The sequence below is a fragment of the Eumetopias jubatus genome, unplaced genomic scaffold, assembly GCF_037043125.1.
Source record: "Eumetopias jubatus isolate StellerSeaLion01/CBP00866 unplaced genomic scaffold, mEumJub1_p1.0 scaffold_12, whole genome shotgun sequence".
NCBI lineage: Eukaryota > Metazoa > Chordata > Mammalia > Carnivora > Otariidae > Eumetopias > Eumetopias jubatus.
The window spans coordinates 17843590-17862206 of NW_028274818.1; the positions used below are offsets into that span (position 1 = coordinate 17843590).

The 18617-nt window shown below is 34.3% G+C and overlaps 1 pseudogene; it reads right to left on the reverse strand.

Moving 5' to 3' along the window:
• Window positions 1-958: 958 nt before the first annotated feature.
• On the reverse strand, window positions 959-2446 carry LOC114210437 (calcium/calmodulin-dependent protein kinase type II subunit gamma pseudogene; annotated as a pseudogene).
• Between the last annotated feature and the right edge of the window lie 16171 nt (window positions 2447-18617).

Below are 18617 nucleotides of genomic sequence, written 5' to 3' on the forward strand. Positions count from 1 at the left end.
TCCTAAGTGTTGGTAAAAATATCAAGAGAGTGGGAACTTGAGCCACTATGCTCTTCAAACCCAGCTGGCCTAGTATGATGGAATCCTATTCAGGTGGTGGTGGCGGAGACTGCAGGGCTCTCTCTCTCTCTCCTTCTGGTCACAGCCTAGGGCTACAGTCTCTCCAGGAGATGCAAGACATCAGCAATTCTTTTTCTCTCCAGCTCTATGTCTCAGGAGCTGTATTCCACATAATTCTATTCAATAAGAGATCTGATGTTCCCTTCTCTCATCTATCCTCAACTCATAGGAAAGGAGGTCTATTCCAGGTACAGCGGCTCTAACATCCTTGTTTAACCATTATTCATAGGATAGAGGTTTTATGCCAGTAGAGGCATGCTGAGATCACAAGCTATTGCCCTTGTCTATTATCCAAAAGACATGAAATAACAAATGCTGGTGAGGATGTGGACAAAAGGGAACCCTCATGCACTGTTGGTGGGAAGGTAAACTGGTGCAGCCATTGTGGAAATTAGTGTGGAGTTTCCTCAGAAAATTAAAAATACGAATTTCATCTTTTTAAACAATTTTCTTTCTTTCTTTCTTTCTTTCTTTCTTTCTTTCTTTCTTTCTTTCTTTCTTTCTTTCTTTTTCTTTCTTTCTCTCTTTCCTTCCTTCCTTCTTCTTCTTTTTCTTTCTTTCTTTCTTTCTTTCTTTCTTTCTTTCTTTCTTTCTTTCTTTCTTTCTTTCTTTCTTTCTTTCTTTCCTTCTTTCTTTCTTTCTTTCTTTCTTCTTTCTTTCTTTTTTACTTAGTTGTGATAAACATCTCAGTAGAGCAGACACAAACATAAAGGGCAGGTGGCGGTGCTGTATGCAAGGGCATGCCTTGGCTGTCACTGCTTTGTAATTTGTTTTAAACCTCAAATGAACAGAACTGCCTCTGTCCCTCGGGTCCTCCAGAACCACTGGCTGCATAAGCTCAGTGACGTCTGGCTGGCTGGCATCTCCTAATGCCTCTGTGGCTGAGCTCACTATAGCAGTGATAGAGGACACTGAGCCATTTGCCATCCCAGTGTTGCCAGACCATTGTCACCAATGGGCTGGTGAGAGGCTGACCCTGCCCATCAATATACCAGGTGAGGTGGATGGAGGAGATGCAAGCTGCATACATGAATCATGTAGATGTGTGGGTTCAGGATGGTGGTGTGAATGGGCTTGTTGCTTTGAGGTAGGAATTTCTCAAAGTAAGATTTATGGAAATCCATCCCCTCTGTGAGGTTATCCTAGGCCTGGGGCTAAAAAAAAAAGTAAGGCTTAAATCACAAATCTTCTTGTAGGCCTCAAGGACCCCATTGTTAATAACCTCAGTCCATTGTTCAATGATCTTAATGATCTCTTGTTTGTGCACTTTGATGTCCTCATCTTTCATGGTGGTGGTTCATCTCTCTATGGAGTTGCCCATACTAAACTGTATACACCATGGTGGTTTCTGGTCCTTGACACCACTGTCTGACTGCTTATTCAATATGTTTTTGGCAGATGAAAAACCCCTAGAGAAGAGCATAATCTTGAGCATGACATCTTTCAGTTTTCTCAAGACACTGAACTTGCACAAACACTTCATATTGTCTTGATGATGCATCATGGAGGCCCCTGGGGAATTTTTGCAGACTGGTGGCTACTTGAGAGCCTGGTGAGGTGTGATGCATTTTGTGGGGTTTATGGCCTCTGGTTAACTATGTTCTTGCTTTAGGAGTCACTGTATCCCACTCTTATAACGGGAATCATAGGCCCCAGCCTTGATCTGCTGATATAGCTTGTGCTGATCTTTATCCAAGAAAGGAAGATATCCCAACAGAAGGATATATCAGATGAATCCATAGGCCCAAATAGCCACAGGTTTTCCATAGGGATCTTTCCTCAAGGCCTCAGGGAACAAATAACTTGGTGTGCCATCAAAATTAAACCAAGTCTGCTGTTCTCATACTTCCATGGCTAGGCCAAAATCAGCCAGATTCATGTTGACACTCTTGCATCTACTTGCCAGCAGAAAGTTCTCAGACTCCAGATCTTAGTGGACAATGTCATGCTGGTGGATGTGGCTGAAATTTTCCAGATTTTGATGTACACAGTTGTTAGCACCAACTTCACTGTAGTACTCTCTAGCCACAATCTCTTCAAAGAGCTCCTTGCCAGTAAGAAGGTCAAACATGAGGTTGTGAAACTTTTCTTCAGAAATACTCTCATGAAGGTGCATGATGTTTCAAAAGTCAGAATATTCAGACTTCACATTCTAGTTTCTGGTGATCCTGGGCAGATAAATTCTTGGTATTGATGATTTTTGCAGCATATTCTTGTATGGAGGAATCCTTCACACACCTGCAGACCACAGAGTAAACAACATTGCTGAGCTCCTTAAAGTGTTGGTAGTCATTGCTGAAGCATGTTCAGTGGTGGTGGTGGCCATTTTGTCCAGCAAACAGACATGATGGTGTAGCCCACACTGGTGGGTCCGTGCAGTCACCACCACCCAGCCAAGGGAGCAAGAGGGAATGAGGCAAAGCCTTAAAAAGCTCAAATTTAATTGTATCAGACTTTGGAACAATGTGTTCCAGGACATAACTCATACGGACATATTCAACAATATTATCAGCTGACTTCTCATCAGATATAATGGAGCCGGAATATATAGTATTGTCAAAGGTTTCAAAGAATTAAAGCAAGAATTCTATATCTAGCAAACCTATTTTTTTATTTTTATTTTTTTAAAGATTTTTATTTATTTATTTGACAGAGAGAGAGATAGCGAGAGCAGGAACACACGCAGGGGGAGCGAAGGAGAGGGAGAAGCAGGCTCCCCGCTGAGCAGAGAGCCCAATGTGGGGCTTAATCCCAGGACTCTGGGATCATGACCTGAGCTGAAGGCAGACACTTAACGACTGAGTCACCCAGGCGCCTCTAGCAAACGTATTTAAAACAATAACAACAACAACAACAACAAATCTGATATATATTGTTTCTAACAGACCTTCACCAACAGGAAATACTAAAGGGAGTCCTTCAGGCTGAAATGAAAGGATACTGAACAGTAACTGGAAACCACATTATTAAGATAACTATGTAGGTAAAAATAAATCAGTATAGAAGTACTTTTGTAACACTTCTACTATCTGATTTAAGAGAAAACCATCTAAAGCAATAATTATAAAACAGTGTTGATGTATTTCTAATGGGTCAATTCATCATGAATTATATAAAAATTATATAATATATATATATATTATATAATAATATATATATATATATATTATATATATATAATATAATATAATATATATATAAACACATATACATACGTGTAAAAAACGCTAGTCATAAAAGACCACATGTTCTATGATCCCGTTCATTTTAAAAGTCCAGAGTAGGCAAATCATTCAGAGAGAAAGTAGATTAGTGATTTCCTAGGGTAGGTACCTACCTAGGGTAGGTACTTCCTAGGGTAGGTAGTTTGATAGGAACTGGGGAGTGACTTCTGGAAAAGCAAGATTTCTTTTTGGAGAGATAGAAATGTTCTAAAATCGATCGTGGTGGTAGTTTCACAACTCAATGAATATATTAAAAAGTTATATAACTTCAATGTTTGAGATGTATAGTATGTGCATTATATCCAAGTAAGGTTGTTTAAAAATTACCTTATATCTAGTATGACAAGATGTAAAGTTTGTTTCCAACTCCCCTCTCCGCCCCACCAAGCTCTTTAGGCAACAAAATAGTTTATTGCTTTTAAAACACAGGCACAGGAAGATTTGCACTCTTTTCAGCATTGAAACGTTAAATTTCTGGGTATGATTACTAGCACTGCTGTAGTCATTTAGTGACATATCCGAGAAAAACAAGTCAATACCGAGGACAAAAATTAGAGATTTAGAAAACACAAAGCAAAAATACATTGTTGCATCTCCTCAAGTAATTGTTTTTTTATGTAATATTTAACCCCTAAATACTGGGATGACCTCTTTCTTCCTTAATGTAATAAAAGGCAGCAGTCTCCTAGAGCTGAGATCATCATTCAGACAGCTTCCTTACTGTTTTGCCTGCTTTGAAAATCAAACATCAGTGCATTCCTAGGAAGAACTAACCATGGGGTAGTTAATTCCGCTTGTTTGATTTTACCTTAATACCTGTTTCCTTTACATTCCTCATCGTTCAATAGGGTAACAACTTGAGGTAAAAGCCACTTAAGATGAGCCCAAGTTGTTTATCCCAGTCTTTGAACATGGTCTACATTTTGTGTTGACTTTGCCCAGGGCCTTTGATGATGTCATTAGTACGCTATGAGATCAGCGCATCCTAAAGGAAGAATGCATTTAGTAGTTCTAATCAGGGCTAATACTAATCATTACTGATTAGTCATTATGGTACAGATACTGATCAATTAACGTGAACATGTTCAAACGATCAAAACGATCAAGGTAGCTGTAAGTGAATCCTTTTCATCAAATATAAAATTTGAACATCAAAAATTCATTCAAAATATACTGACTTTCCTGCCTTCATTTAGAATGATGGAGTTGTGTTGTTTTCTCTCCTGGATTTAAAATAATACTTTAGAAATATTTTATCTTGACAGTGACAAATTGACTTTTAAGAAAAATTCCTCAGTGTATAAATATCCAACTATCCAACTATTCATTTAGTCAGTATTTTACTTTGTTTGGACTACTAAAAAGTGATTTCAACCCTTACATGTGAAGAGGAAATAGGGGAAATCTCCCCAAACTCAGATTTGGGAGAGAGAGTTGGATCTGTGGAAAAGGTTAAGAACTGACAGGAGCTGTAACATATATTCTTGCCATTCTCAGAATTTAGCAAGATAGGAAAAAAAAAATAAGGAAATAAATACCCTGATCTGTTTTTTTTTTTTTTTTTTTCTGTCTGCAGATTTCTTGCTAGTGTTTTCCACTGGGAAAACAAATAACAAACCACTAGACATGGTCCCTCAAATGATGCAGTTTGTTCTGTTTGGTCTCCTTGGGCACAGAACAGATCAGAAAAACAAAACAAAACAAAACAAAAAGACAGAATAGCATGAAAAAACAGGATGAAAAGTTGAAAACATGAAGAATAATTCAAGCAGAGTGTGAGATTTATGAACTAATAAATTAGATAACTTCTCTCAGGTCTTCCCTTTACCTAAACATGGACTTGAGAAATGGATATTCTTTGCCCATCCCAATATCAAAATTAAAGAAATTGAATGTAAACACACCTCTCTTAGCAGTCTTAAAGTCTATTTATAGAGCCAATCTTTGAGTTGCTTCAATGACATCCAGTTTGAATGGAAGAAATGGATAATTCCTATAACTATCATCCATACTAATTTAAGCAATAATAGAATTACATGTGATCGTTTTTAAGACAAGTGTTGAGTTCTGTTGAATTAGATCACTCAACAGTGAGAAGAGTGTTGTCATAGTAGATATGCAGAAGTGAGGCTTGTCATTCTATTATTAATATAACACAATCTAATTCATTCTCTGTCAAGAGTTAAAGCCCTCCATGGATGTAAACTACATGAGTGCCAATGAATAAAACCAATATTTTTTTCCTCTCAACCAAAAAAAAAAAAACAAGGCCTTCTTTTAGTGCAATCATGTGAAAAGATTTTTATTGACACTTTAAGTTCTATTATATTCATGGAAATCATACTAACCATTCTTTTGTTGTCATTGCTGATTTTGTAGAGCACCCTATGAAACATTCTGTATGTTTTATTTCACTTGTTTGAAGATTGTCCTACTGGAAATTCTGGGTTGATTACACTGGCTAAGAAGGAAGCACTTCATGTACCTCCCAACACATTAGAGAAGGAGATTGAATGCTTTGAATGCAAGAAGAAACAGAACAGATGAAGACAAGGCAGTTGACTCATACAAAGTGCTCTTACATTGAAATTGAAGCACTAAGATTAGTCTATAGAAAAACACATAATTGGTCTTTATATAGTATCTTCTTTATGCATACAGACTGTTTATTAAATGTCCTGGTCAAAAAATTATGCATATTAATCCTTGTTAAATGAAATGTATATGTGTAAGGTTTCTGAGAAAAAGTAAGGTTGTATAAAATATAAGTATTATAATTATTTAGATATTAATATAGGCTTTATGAATGTGCATTTATGAGTATTTTAAATTTTAAAGTACAGTTTCCCATACCTAACAAGTTTATGCTATACTACATAAACAAGGTATTTCACATATTATAGGCAGTAACGACTAAAAGTAATGGTATAACATTAAAGGTGATATAAAAGACTCATTTAAGAAAATTTGCAAATATGAAAGTACAATAGAAATATTAGAAATATATCACTGAAATAAAAAAGAAATAACTTACATGTAGATCATGTGACTTTAAATATCTATATTGTGGGGCACCTGGCTGGCTCAGTCAGTAGAACATGTGACTCCATCTCAGGATTGTGACTGAGTCCTATGTTAAATGTGGAGCCTACTTAAAAAATAAATTAAAAATTTAAAACATATATCTATATTGACTCTATTCTTGGGGGAAATTATCACTGTTTGAATTAAGAAATATAAATATGTTCTTTTCTAGGAGAAGAAGAGAATGATTAGCTAATATGTTTTGGGGTAATTTGTCCATGTTATTTATTAGTAAAGTTTTTCTCAGAAGTAATGAATTAAAAATCTGAGAATATATTTCATAGTAAAACCCCTCTCTTTCCAGCTCCCGAACAAGTTATATCTGGTAGCCCAGATGTAAGATTTTTCTAATTCTATTCATCTGCTTTTTCCACCCCTAATTTTCCCCTGAACACATATTTTTCCTTGAGTATCAAGCTTTTTAAAACTTCTAGTATTTAGAATACTTCTTACTAGAGTAAAACAATTAGAAATAATTACTAATTTGATGAAAACTATAAATATTTTAGGATGCTAAGTTAAGAATTATTGTGTATCATTAGCTTATTCAATTGTATTAATTATATTTGCATAAATATGAAAAACTAAGAATGAGGAAAACATAGTTGGAAAGCATTAAGTGCAGCTGTATATTTAACACAAGAATTTTCTTATGGCTATTTCTAGTTCAAGTGAGAAATATTTAATAAATAAATAACACTATGCATAGGAAATAATTTTAATAACTAAATTATTTTCCCCTATGCTTACAAGTGATTTTTCCCTGATTTTCTAAAATATATTAAGAGAATTAAAAAATTATGAAAATACAATCCCAGCTCCATAGCTCAAGTGATGAACATGTTATGTTTTTAAGGGAAACATGAATAAATTGTTTTTTAGTTTGCACTCTAAACATTAGTTTATGCTCTAATTCTAACATTTGAATCATATTAATTTTATGTTTGCTAGATCTAATTTTACAAGAAGGGTATAATTAAAACCAACATTTTCCTCTAATATTCTCATATTGTTTTTAATGTATAGAATAGGAACTGTTATGGACAGAATGGTTGTATGCTTTGAAATTCATGTTGAAACCCTAACATCTACGTGATAGAATTCGGAACTAGAGCTTACGGAAAGCTCATCTAATTAGGATTAGATGAGGTCATGAGGATGGAACCCTCATGAATGGGATTGGTGCCCAAATAAGAGTCAGGAGAGAGCTTCCTTCTTTCTGCTGTCTCCTGTGTGAGGATACAAGGAAAAGTCAGCAATCTGCAACCTGGAGGAGTGTCCTTACCAGACCATGCTGGCTTCTTGATCATGACTCCTAGCCTCAAGAAATGTGAAAAATAAATTTCTGTTGTTTATAAGCTACCCAGTCTTAGGTACTATTTTTATAGCAGTCAGAGCTATGACAGGCCTTTCAAAAGTAATACTCTTGGGGCACCTGGGTGGCTCAGTTGGTTAAGCATCTGCCTTCTGTTCAGGTCATGATCCAAGGCTTCTGGGATAGGGCCTCAAGTCAGGGTCCCTACTCAGCAGTAAGTCTCTCTCTCTTCCTCTGCCCCTCTGCCCGTTTGCACTCTCTCTCTTTTTCTCTCTCTCTCTCTCAAATAAATAAAATTAAAAAAAAAGTAATACTTTTTCAAAGTCCTCAAATAAAGGGTTAACAACTCATTCAATTTTAAGCATTGCCTTAATCATTTATCTTTTAGTTGTGTCTTCCTGGCTAGATCACTTATTACTGTGTGGTCTTCAAAAAATTACTTTCCCTATTCCTCAGTCACCTCATTTAGATGATATTTCAGACCAACAGGAGTTTAAGAGCTTGAGTTATGAAGCCTGATTGCTGCACAGGTAGCCTGTGAACTCATATGTAACTACTAATTTGAGTGTGTGTGTGTATGTGTGTGTGTGTGTGTGTTACACATTAGTTTGGGCACTTTGAGGGGACTTGCCTAACACACACTTAGAAGAATTTGTTTTCTATAAGACAAGATTACATAATACCCTGTATTTTTGATAAGTTTAAGTTCCTTAAAATGTTCTTGTGATCTCAGCAGATGCTTTTGCTATTGTTAGAATTAAATTGTGGAAAATTATGTGACAGAATAAACTTGTGATCCATGAACAAAACCTTACAGAATTTTAAAAATTGATAGGAATTGAAATAGTGATTTTGTGAAGAAAAAAAACAAATAAATAGCTTTTATTGGAGCACATTAGTTGCATTTTTAGGAGAGTTTTCAGTTCCGGAGGTCTTTTATTCAGCCATATACATTAAATACATTGTGTGTTTAGTATCGGTGAAGTTTTCCTCAAACCTATTGTTAGGTGCTGTGAATTTCAAATGAAGCTCATCTTTCAAAATGTCAATTCTAATAATACAGAAGAGCAAAATTCTTCAAAATTAGGATGTGGCACACTGCTAATATTCATAGTATTAATACTGAGAATAGATTTATTTGTTAATTGTATCCTGTTTGTTTATTGCTTTCATCACTACTTACCTAACCAGTGGGACCCAATATAAAAGATAATTCAAATATACAGTTGACAAATAACTAAATCATTTATGACAGTGACTGATGGGAGAAAAGTGAAAAGGTAAGAGAACACTCATTTCCAAATAATGTTATTGTAGTATCCCAAAATGTAAGAAAACCACTGCTATTATTAGAATTCTGTATTACTTTAAATGCATAACGATACATATTTTTCCAAATGTGCTTGGCAAATGGAATTTCAGAGCACTTTCTGATTTTTAACTCAACTTTTAAATTTTCATGAGTTGAATAAGTGTTTTAAAAACAGACCCTAAATAAGCTTGTATGATAATATAGTATTTTCTGCTGCCTTCAAGGAAATTTGATTAGCAGTTGTTTCATGCTGGTTTTAATAAATCATTACATTCAAAGCAGATGTGCTTTTCAATAATCCTAAATTTAAATTCTTTCAGTTCTTTTTTCTTCTGAAGTGTGTGTGTTATGTTTTCAAAAGCATTCAATTCTATATCAATAAAAATATTTAAAAGCATAAGTTAAAGAGTATTCCTTTTAAATAAGCATTCTAAACTAATATGAGGCTAAATTTGAATGTGAATTGCTGCACCTTTGAAGAATAGCTATATCATTAATCTGTAATCAGCCACTGACATATTCATTTGTTCAAGAGACCAGCTGTTGGTAGGGCAATTTTCATAAAATTAAGAAATCAATGTTATAACCATATGTAGTGTTTGATTTGATGCAGAGGGGAATTAGTAATAAAACTGGAGTGTAGTACTTCATAAAGAGATGACATTCACATAACCTTAACCCTTTGCACGAATAAATCTGAAATTAAAAATGTCTTATACTAAGAAATAGTTTTTTTCACCTTCCAACATATGTTCTGAAAGTTTTTTATTTATGTTTTACAGATAAATAATATAAAAAAATAACTGAAAGGAAAAAAATGACCTAATAAATATCATGTCCTTAGTATGAGTATCTGTGACTAGATTAAAATGAATCCAGCAACAGTTTATAAATAAAATTCCATGTCACAGGTCATTTTGAGATAGTTATCACAATAAAAAGATAGGTGTTGATACAAAATACTAAATCTAATGACTTGAGTAAATGTAAAATACGTCTATTCATATAATTTAATTTATGCCAACCAAAACCAAATTATTTATATCAAAAGAAAAATAATTTAGAATTAGTGATTATTTTGATAATAAAATCTGTCAACACAGAATAATAAATTATTTATAATATATTCTTATAGGAAATAAACAAATATACAAAATTAGTTTCATTGGCTAGTTTTAATTCTTTCTTTGAAGAAATCAGATGACTTCTAAAAATATCAACTGATTGTATACATACAATTTAATAAGAAATATGAATACACATATATATCTCAAAGGGTTTCAAATTAGATTTTTAAATTCAAACTGTTAGGAAAATGTGATCACAGAATTAGGATATAATTAGTATGGAATTACTTTTCTCATTTAAAAAAAACTCTACAAATTTTGAATTATTTGATTAAAAATCAATTCTTTACGGAAAGAAAAGCCTGCTCTAATAGGTTACATGTTGAATAACAAAGGAAGCATTTTTGATTTAGGTTTCTAAATTGTATTTTCAGAGTTCTCCACTAAAATCTTTAACGAAAACTCTTTGCTAATTTGCATTTATAAGGATACACAAAATGTCAAAGTTTTAAAGTGAGGATGAGTCCATCTTGTAACTTACCCCATAGCCTCTATCCCAGCCGTATGCAACTTCATCAGTGAGACTAACTGAGCAGGTCTCGGATTGGCTGGAGCAGAAAAATATCGAGACTCACATATTGTATCTTTCTGTTTACAGGTTTTTATAGTTTCTTCTACAGTGGAAAACTTAAGGAAAACAATCACAGAGGAAGAAAAATCTCAGATTTGATGACTAATCATAAATATATTTTTCCAAATCCCCTAAGCCTTAGTTATAACCCTGTAATTTTGCAACTTCAGTTTCCTTATTAATACTATGATGGTAAAATGAAACAAATAAGCAAACAAAAACATAGCTGCAAATTATTTTATATTCTTTTTGGGGAGATAAGGGGTCTGGATTGCTACTGCCTTCATCAATAGAATATGGTTTTTTGAGTTCCAACAGTCTTCTATATCCCCCTCAAATGTAAAACCTATGAGATAAGGGACATTTTCTGTCCTGCCTCACAACTGTGTATGCAGTAATAAGAATAGCAACTGAAAAAGGTTTTAGACTGAATATCAATTTCTTGAATCAATAAATAAGCAAATGTATGAAGATCATAGATGGGCTTTCTATAAGAAAGTTTTCCCCTCTTATTAACTGGAAGGTGTGTCTTTTTTGATATACACGATTCCAACAAAAAAGTCCAAATACATGTATTAAGTTTAAACCAAAGTGAAAGCTTATTACAACATTGTATTCTTTTAATAAATATTACAGAATTTAAAAATCTATATTTTCAATGATGTTCTTTATAAAAATATTCATGAAGTAAGATACATTGTTTTGTTTTATATGTTGCTCAAAGTAATTTTATTTAAATACAGGAATTTTAAAGTTTATACCTCTGGCTTTGATTTTCTTTTAGTAGAAGTCAGGAGCTCAGCTGAGCTGGGGAAGAGCTTAGCTTCCAGGTTTCATAGTATCTAGTTAGAGCAGCAAGTCAGAAATTAAAGAGCTAAGACTTGAATCAATTACTACAATGGTATAAGCAAGACGCTAAAACTGGGGAAAGGTCAACAACTCCCTTGCATTTCACCCCATAGAATGAAGTGTCAAAGGTCAGGTGAATGAGCACATACCATCTCCCTTTTGAGCGAGCCCTGAACAACAGGCTTCAGCAGTTTTAGGCACCCTGAGTTGGGGAGAGTTTGAAGATACGGGTGCCACACAATAAAGGAGATCTGGGAGTGGAAAAGTGTCTTCAAGGTTTCCCCCTTTCTTCCCATAAGGAAGTCTCACCAGAGGTGCCTGAACACCTCTCTGTGGCCAAGCCTCAGGTAGAGACCTAGAGATGAAGATACTTAGGAATGAAGGAATGAAGTTTAGGGATTTAAATATATTAAGAGAATGATCTCCCAGAAGGTCTTAAGGGAATTGCCTGGTAAGTGTAGAGCCAGAAGAAAATAAATAATTGTATCATTCTTAATACTGAAAATCAGTTAACATTTACTGAACATAGGCTGGTTCGAAGTTTCACAAATATTATTTTCTGCTTTCACTTAATTGAATCCTCATTACAACCATACTGAGTGGGTCATATATCCATCCTAATCTTGAAACTAGTAAAGTGCAGCTGAGAATGGTCGAGGAACATGCACTAGACTACACACTGGTAAAGGGTTGAAGCCCTTTTATTCCATTTCTGTTGGTATTCAGTAATATTTTGTCACTACAGATCTATTCTGGCACAAGACACTCAAAGTGATAGATAATCCATGACAATGTTAATAGCTGCTGTGTACCTATTTCTCTCACTTTTCTTGCACTTTTTTTCCTGCCGTCAAGAGACCTCTCTTGAACTGACAGGAAATAGCAAGAATAGAGTTCAGAGGGATACACTTTGTCATGATAAGAAAATGATATATCTGAGATTTTATGGTTGATAACCAGTTCAACTATTTTCTGCTGCAGTTTTTTTCTGCTGTAATTTTAATATAAATTTTTGGTGTTGAGCTTAGAGTATTTATTTCATTCATATGATAATAACTCTATCCTATAGTTAGATACATTTTGGAATTGTATTTATTATTATGGGGTGGATCCTAAAAGAGACAAAGATGCCCCTTCAGGTGGTGAGAAAACCGATCCATTTTCCTTCATGCACCTTTGCATTGATGAAAGTGGGAGCTGAATATAGAAAAAAAAATGAACAATACATTATTTGTGCTTTCAAGTAGCTTAACACATAAAGAAGTAAATAGGCATGTTGCTAAGCGATTATAAAAGGAGTAAATAATAAAACAATAGTGGGTTACTGTTGAAACAAATAGGCTAGAAACCAGCCCATAACTAGGGAAACATGGAATTGTTGATCTAATTTTTAGTATGAAGTAGATATAAGAGTAACCATCTGGAAAAATGGTATTCTAAGAAAATGAAATACCATTCATACAATCCTAGAAGCAAAAGAAAACATAGCTCCTCTTTGGAGCTCCAAGGAATTATGCATGATTGGAATACATATTGTGAGACCTGAAAGTTAAAGGTTAGAAAGGGGCAAGAAGTGTCATCAAGAGTTTCAGGTGAAGCAGATGTTGAGGAAAGTTTAAGGGACAGGTAGTGAATGGCCTTACGTTGTCAGGCTAAAGAGTTTGACCCTTTCTTATCAGCAATAGTAAGCCTCCGCAAAGGTTTAAAAAGGGAAAAAGCATAATCAGTTTGAAGGTTTCTTTTTTTTAATCACTCTGGATGCAAAGTACAGAATACTTTGGTGAAAGGTAAAATTGGGAGCAGAACAATTAATAAGCTCCAGTAATAATTTAAATGAGTGAGAGTGACAAACTGAAGGTAGGTAGCTATACCTGTAAAGAAATTTGATGGATTTGAATGATATTAAGATACTTGGTTATTGAAATGAAGATGATATGGTGATCAAGAATAATTATCATGTTTTCTTAGTCCCGTTAGGCTGCCATACAAAATACCATAGACTGGGTGACTTCCGAACAACAGACCTTTTTCACAGTTCTAGAAGCTGAAAACTGTAAAATCAAGGTTTATGGCAGATTCAGTGTCTAGTGAGATCCTACCTCCTAGTTCCTAGATGTCTGTCTTTCTGTGTTTTCACATGGCAACAGGGGTGAGGGATCTTTCTGGGGTCTCTTTTATAAGGACATTAATTTCATTCATAAGGGCTATGACCTCATGATCTAATCATTTCCCAAAGGCCCCACTTACAGATATTATCACATTAGGGATTAGTTTTCAACATAAGAATTTTGAGGGGACACAAACATTCAGTGGTAGGATTTTTGGTTCTGAAAACAGAGTGATATGAAGCCCACAGGAAGAACAGAAAATTAGTTGTGAGACAGAATTTCTTCCTGGACATATAATATTTGAGGTTCCTCTGGTAGCTCCAGTACCACTCTATTGTGTGGTACTCAAGAAAAAGATTTGAGGTGGTGAAATATGTAATGAATAGCAAGCAGTGTCCTACACTTAACTATTTAGAAGTGTTCCAAATGATTTAAAATTACAACAAATTTTATTTTATTTTATTTTTATTTTTTTAAAGATTTTATTTATTTATTTGAGAGAGAAAGAGAGAGAAACAGCACGAGAGGGGAGAGGGTCAGAGGGAGAAGCAGGCTCCCCGCTGAGCCAGGAGCCCAATGTGGGACTCGATCCCAGGACTCCGGGACCATGACCTGAGCTGAAGGCAGTCACTTAACCAACTGAGCCACCCAGGCACCCTACAACAAATTTTGAAGCAATCTACCACCACATACAAATCCCTAGGACATCTAACATTTACCTCAAACATGCACCATTATGACAGGAGGGTGAACATGATAGGATGAAATGCCTGTAAAATGTTTACCTTTGTACTGAAATACCATTTCATTTCATATCACAAAGAGGCCATTGGTTAGCTCCCTGAAACCCAACTCTAAAACACAAAAAACTTAAATTCTGTGTGCCATAGTCCAGAAAGGAGTAAAACCAATCAATCAACCAACAAACTAATAAAAAAGAGAGAGGCACTTATGGAAATACTTCACTTATTCCAGAAAATTCTGTCGAAAGTGAGATGAAATGTGTATGTGTATTGAGATCATGCATATTTAATAGAAATGTTCAAAACCATTTGTGAAGAAACAGAAAGAAAAAAAGGCGAATGTGCTCATGCATCTAAATAACTATTTGAAGCCAAAGTTGTGAGTTTGGGCAGAGATTATAGAAAGGGGGGCAAATTTTAAGTTTTTTTCCCCCTGAATTCTCAAGCAATGTAATATCTTCATTTGATTATTGTTATTATAAATCAAAGTATGGATTCCACTCAGAGCATGACAATTTGTAAAATAAGCATATTAAAATATCAAGTTTGAAAAGAAGAGGGGACTAATAAATGAAACATTGAGGGATACTACATTGCTGATTTAGGGCATGTGACACCTAAATACCAGAGTGATACTAGCTGGTGTGTGTGTGTTTGTGTATGTGTGTGTGTGCACGCCCGTGCACGCATGTGCATGTATGTGTTCACACATATGCCCAAGTGCTTTTGTTTGCCCTGCAAGTTCTTTTTCTTCCCTGTCAGCTAGACAGCTGATGGGGGAGGCCACCCTGCTTTCCTTGTACTTGTCTGTAGCTCTGGATTCTTTGATGTGAAAAGGGGCAGCACAGTCACTTAAACTTCATCCAACCTCTTTGCATTTTACAAAGTTAAACAGCGGAAAGAAGTAAATGAAAAAGGCAATGCTGTGGAATATAGTGGGGGTGCAGGAGTTTCTTTCGAAGGCACTGGATTTTTCACTCACATTTTTGTCTTCAAGTTTTAACTTAGAAAATTTCTCCATCTCGCACGTTGGGATTGTCAGACAGGCTTGCAGAGGCGGCGGACCCCGGAGCGCGAGCCGGTGAAGTCAGGCCTGCACAGTGGCCAGTCACCAGTGCCTGGATCATTTACTTTTGTTTCAAATTTTACTTATGATTTTGATGTGGTTTAGAATATAGGTGAGGTTCGGTGGGGTGAGGTCTGGAGCCAAGGACCAAGAAAGAATTCTTGAGACATCTTTGGTGCAAAATGGTGGCTTTATTAAAACACCGGGATAGGACCCGTGGGCAGAAAGAGCTAGGGGCGGCTGATTACACACTTGGGAGCTGGGGAAGGTAAGGAAAAGGGAGGCTTCAAAAGGATTTTTCTGTGTTAAAGAAGACTCACAGGATACCCGAGGACTTGCCATCGTCATGTTAAGGTTGTTTTTCCTTCTAGCAAGGCATTAAAAGTAAGATAGTTGGGAGCTTCCTGGAGGAACATTACACTTTGCCCACTTCAAGTATCCAACAATGGGCTGCAGATTATAAGGACATTTAATTGTATCTACATTCCCTTCTGAAAGCTTTGTTTTTGTAAATGCTTTGTTCTTGCAAATTGCTAAGACTTTTGTAAATTGAGGGAGACTCAAGTCTTGCCCGATTGCAATCTCTGTAAATTAACTATTTGTTTTTCCTTTAGGGCAGCCAGGAGTGCCTGAGGAACGTCACAAATATCCCACGGGGGGGGGGGGGGGACTATGAGGTGTCATAGCTTCTGCTCCCTCATCAATTTGATCATGTCTATCTATCTACCTACCTATCGTCTATCTATCCATTTATTTCTGCAATATTATTTCATAGTTTTTATTGTTGTATCGTCAATTCACTATTTACTCTTCAGTGAAATATCTATTTTAGATATTTCATTTTTATCTCTAGAAAACTCTTTCAGCTATTTTAAAATTCTTCATTATATACCTGTTTTCCTTGAAATATTTGAGCATGTTTATCAGAACTCTTTAAATTTTCTTTTCTGCTAATACCATCGTTTGTGTTTCTATTGTCTGATTTATCTCTTTGCAATGTATCCTATTTTTCTGCTTTCTTAAATGTCTGATACTTTTATTTGATGTCAAATACCATGACTTTTATGTTGTTAAATTCTTTTGTTTTTTTTTTGGTTTCTTTTACGAAAAATTGCAATTTTTATTATCAGGCAGTTATTTGAACATGAGTTTCGCCAGTTTGAGGCTTGTTTTAAGCTATTGTGGGCAGATCAGAACAGTGTTTATTCTGAGACTCTTCCTTGGTTTCTATTGAATGTCTCCCATATTTAACAAAGTCTCTATGCTTTGGCTGTTGGCATCTCCAATACTTTCTGCCTTTTTTAATTACGGGGATTTTTCAAATTATAGCCATGCCTGTGGGTCAGCACAGGAATTTATTACTTTGTCAGTTATTCCATATGTTTTATCTAACATTTACTGAGAAAAGGTTGGTCTGAGTAAATTTTGACAAATAAAAAAATAAAATGTTTTAGATTATTTGACTGTACATACAGTTGGTTTAAAATTCTTTTAAATCTCCTGCAATCTGTTTAGCTCTTCAAATCGGATGCTATCATTTAATAGCATTAATACAGAATATAAAAGAACAGTTTCTGGGTTTTCAGTAATATGATGCTATTATTCATTTATAAAGAAACGTAAGTACCTTTTAAAGACAGATTATTATGATATTTCAGTTATATAGGCAGGAGAGAGGTTATTATATAACTAACTCAATATTAGAAAAAACTAAACTTTTAATCAATTAATGTATAACCTAAATCACTTAAGTTGTGCTTTTCAGAGTTCAAATAAAAATCAAGCTAAATAATATTTTTAACTACTGAAAATATATGTAAACAACATGTACCTCTGTAACTGTTTTATATTTTGCTTTTTCGGTTCAAAAGTACAGAAAAGATAAAACACTGTAGATATTTTTCACAATTTTTATGGAAATCATGGCTATAACTATCTGCATATATGTCTCCTGATATTTGTAATTTAATATTTAATAGGCATATTAACTACACATTTAATTATACATTTAAAATATCAATTTCTCTAAATTTTTGTTCCCAATAATTAAATATTTAAAATTAGACATGTTGCAAAAAAGTGTTCTTATCATTGATAATAGATTACAGTTTCACTTATCACCTTATTTTTTCCTTTCAATTAATCTTCACTTACTACTTACCAGCACTTATTTAATTTACTAAGTTGACAAAAATTATTAGAATATTTTTAGGATCTTACTAATACACTGTAAAAAATGGCAGATGCAAAACTAAAATCAATTTATGGTTATTACTCTGAAATAAGATTTTTTTACAAAAATGTAATTTTCTTTATTGTTTAAGTTTTGTAATGTAAAATATAATTATACATGAATACCAATTTGAAAGCATCAGTGGCTCCTGGCAACCTTGAAAATAAATCATTTTTCATTTTTCTTCACCATAACCTAGAGAAAACCTGGACGCTGAAATAAAATAATAGAATGTGATGCCGGTTGAAACTACACACAGACCTGGCCTATTTTTCTTTGTTCTGTAACAATAAATTATCATTAGAAGAGTTGCTTTAGGCATGGTATCATTCTTAACGGAATTTTAGAACAGAAAGGAACTCATGCTCTGCACCTTTGACATTATAGGGTAGACTATATTTTTACTTTACATGAACTGAGAGTAAACTGTATTTTCCCCGGAGGATACTTCAATTTTAGTTTTGAAAACTGTGTATAAAGATTAGCAATTTAATGAAAACATTTACATAAATCAAGAAACATTTGGTTAAGAGCAGAAACATTCTAGTAAGCTGAATTGTGACAATTCCAGAAAGAAAAGTTGAAGAGTGATTATATAGTTAATGTAGTTTCACTTTTGCTCTTACTAATGTGAAAAAATTTTGCTGTATTACACACTCATGTCTTCCTTTTATCAATATCTTGCAAACAGATTATGAAATAAACATCATTTATAATTGTTTAACACTAGTATTTTTTCTTGCATATATGTCCTTTTTTGTTTTCAAAATCAGCATGTGATACACATATTAATCAAGAAATATTTCCATATTACTACATTTAAGTATGTGTCTTAATTTTTGATATTTTACTATTTGAATTTAAG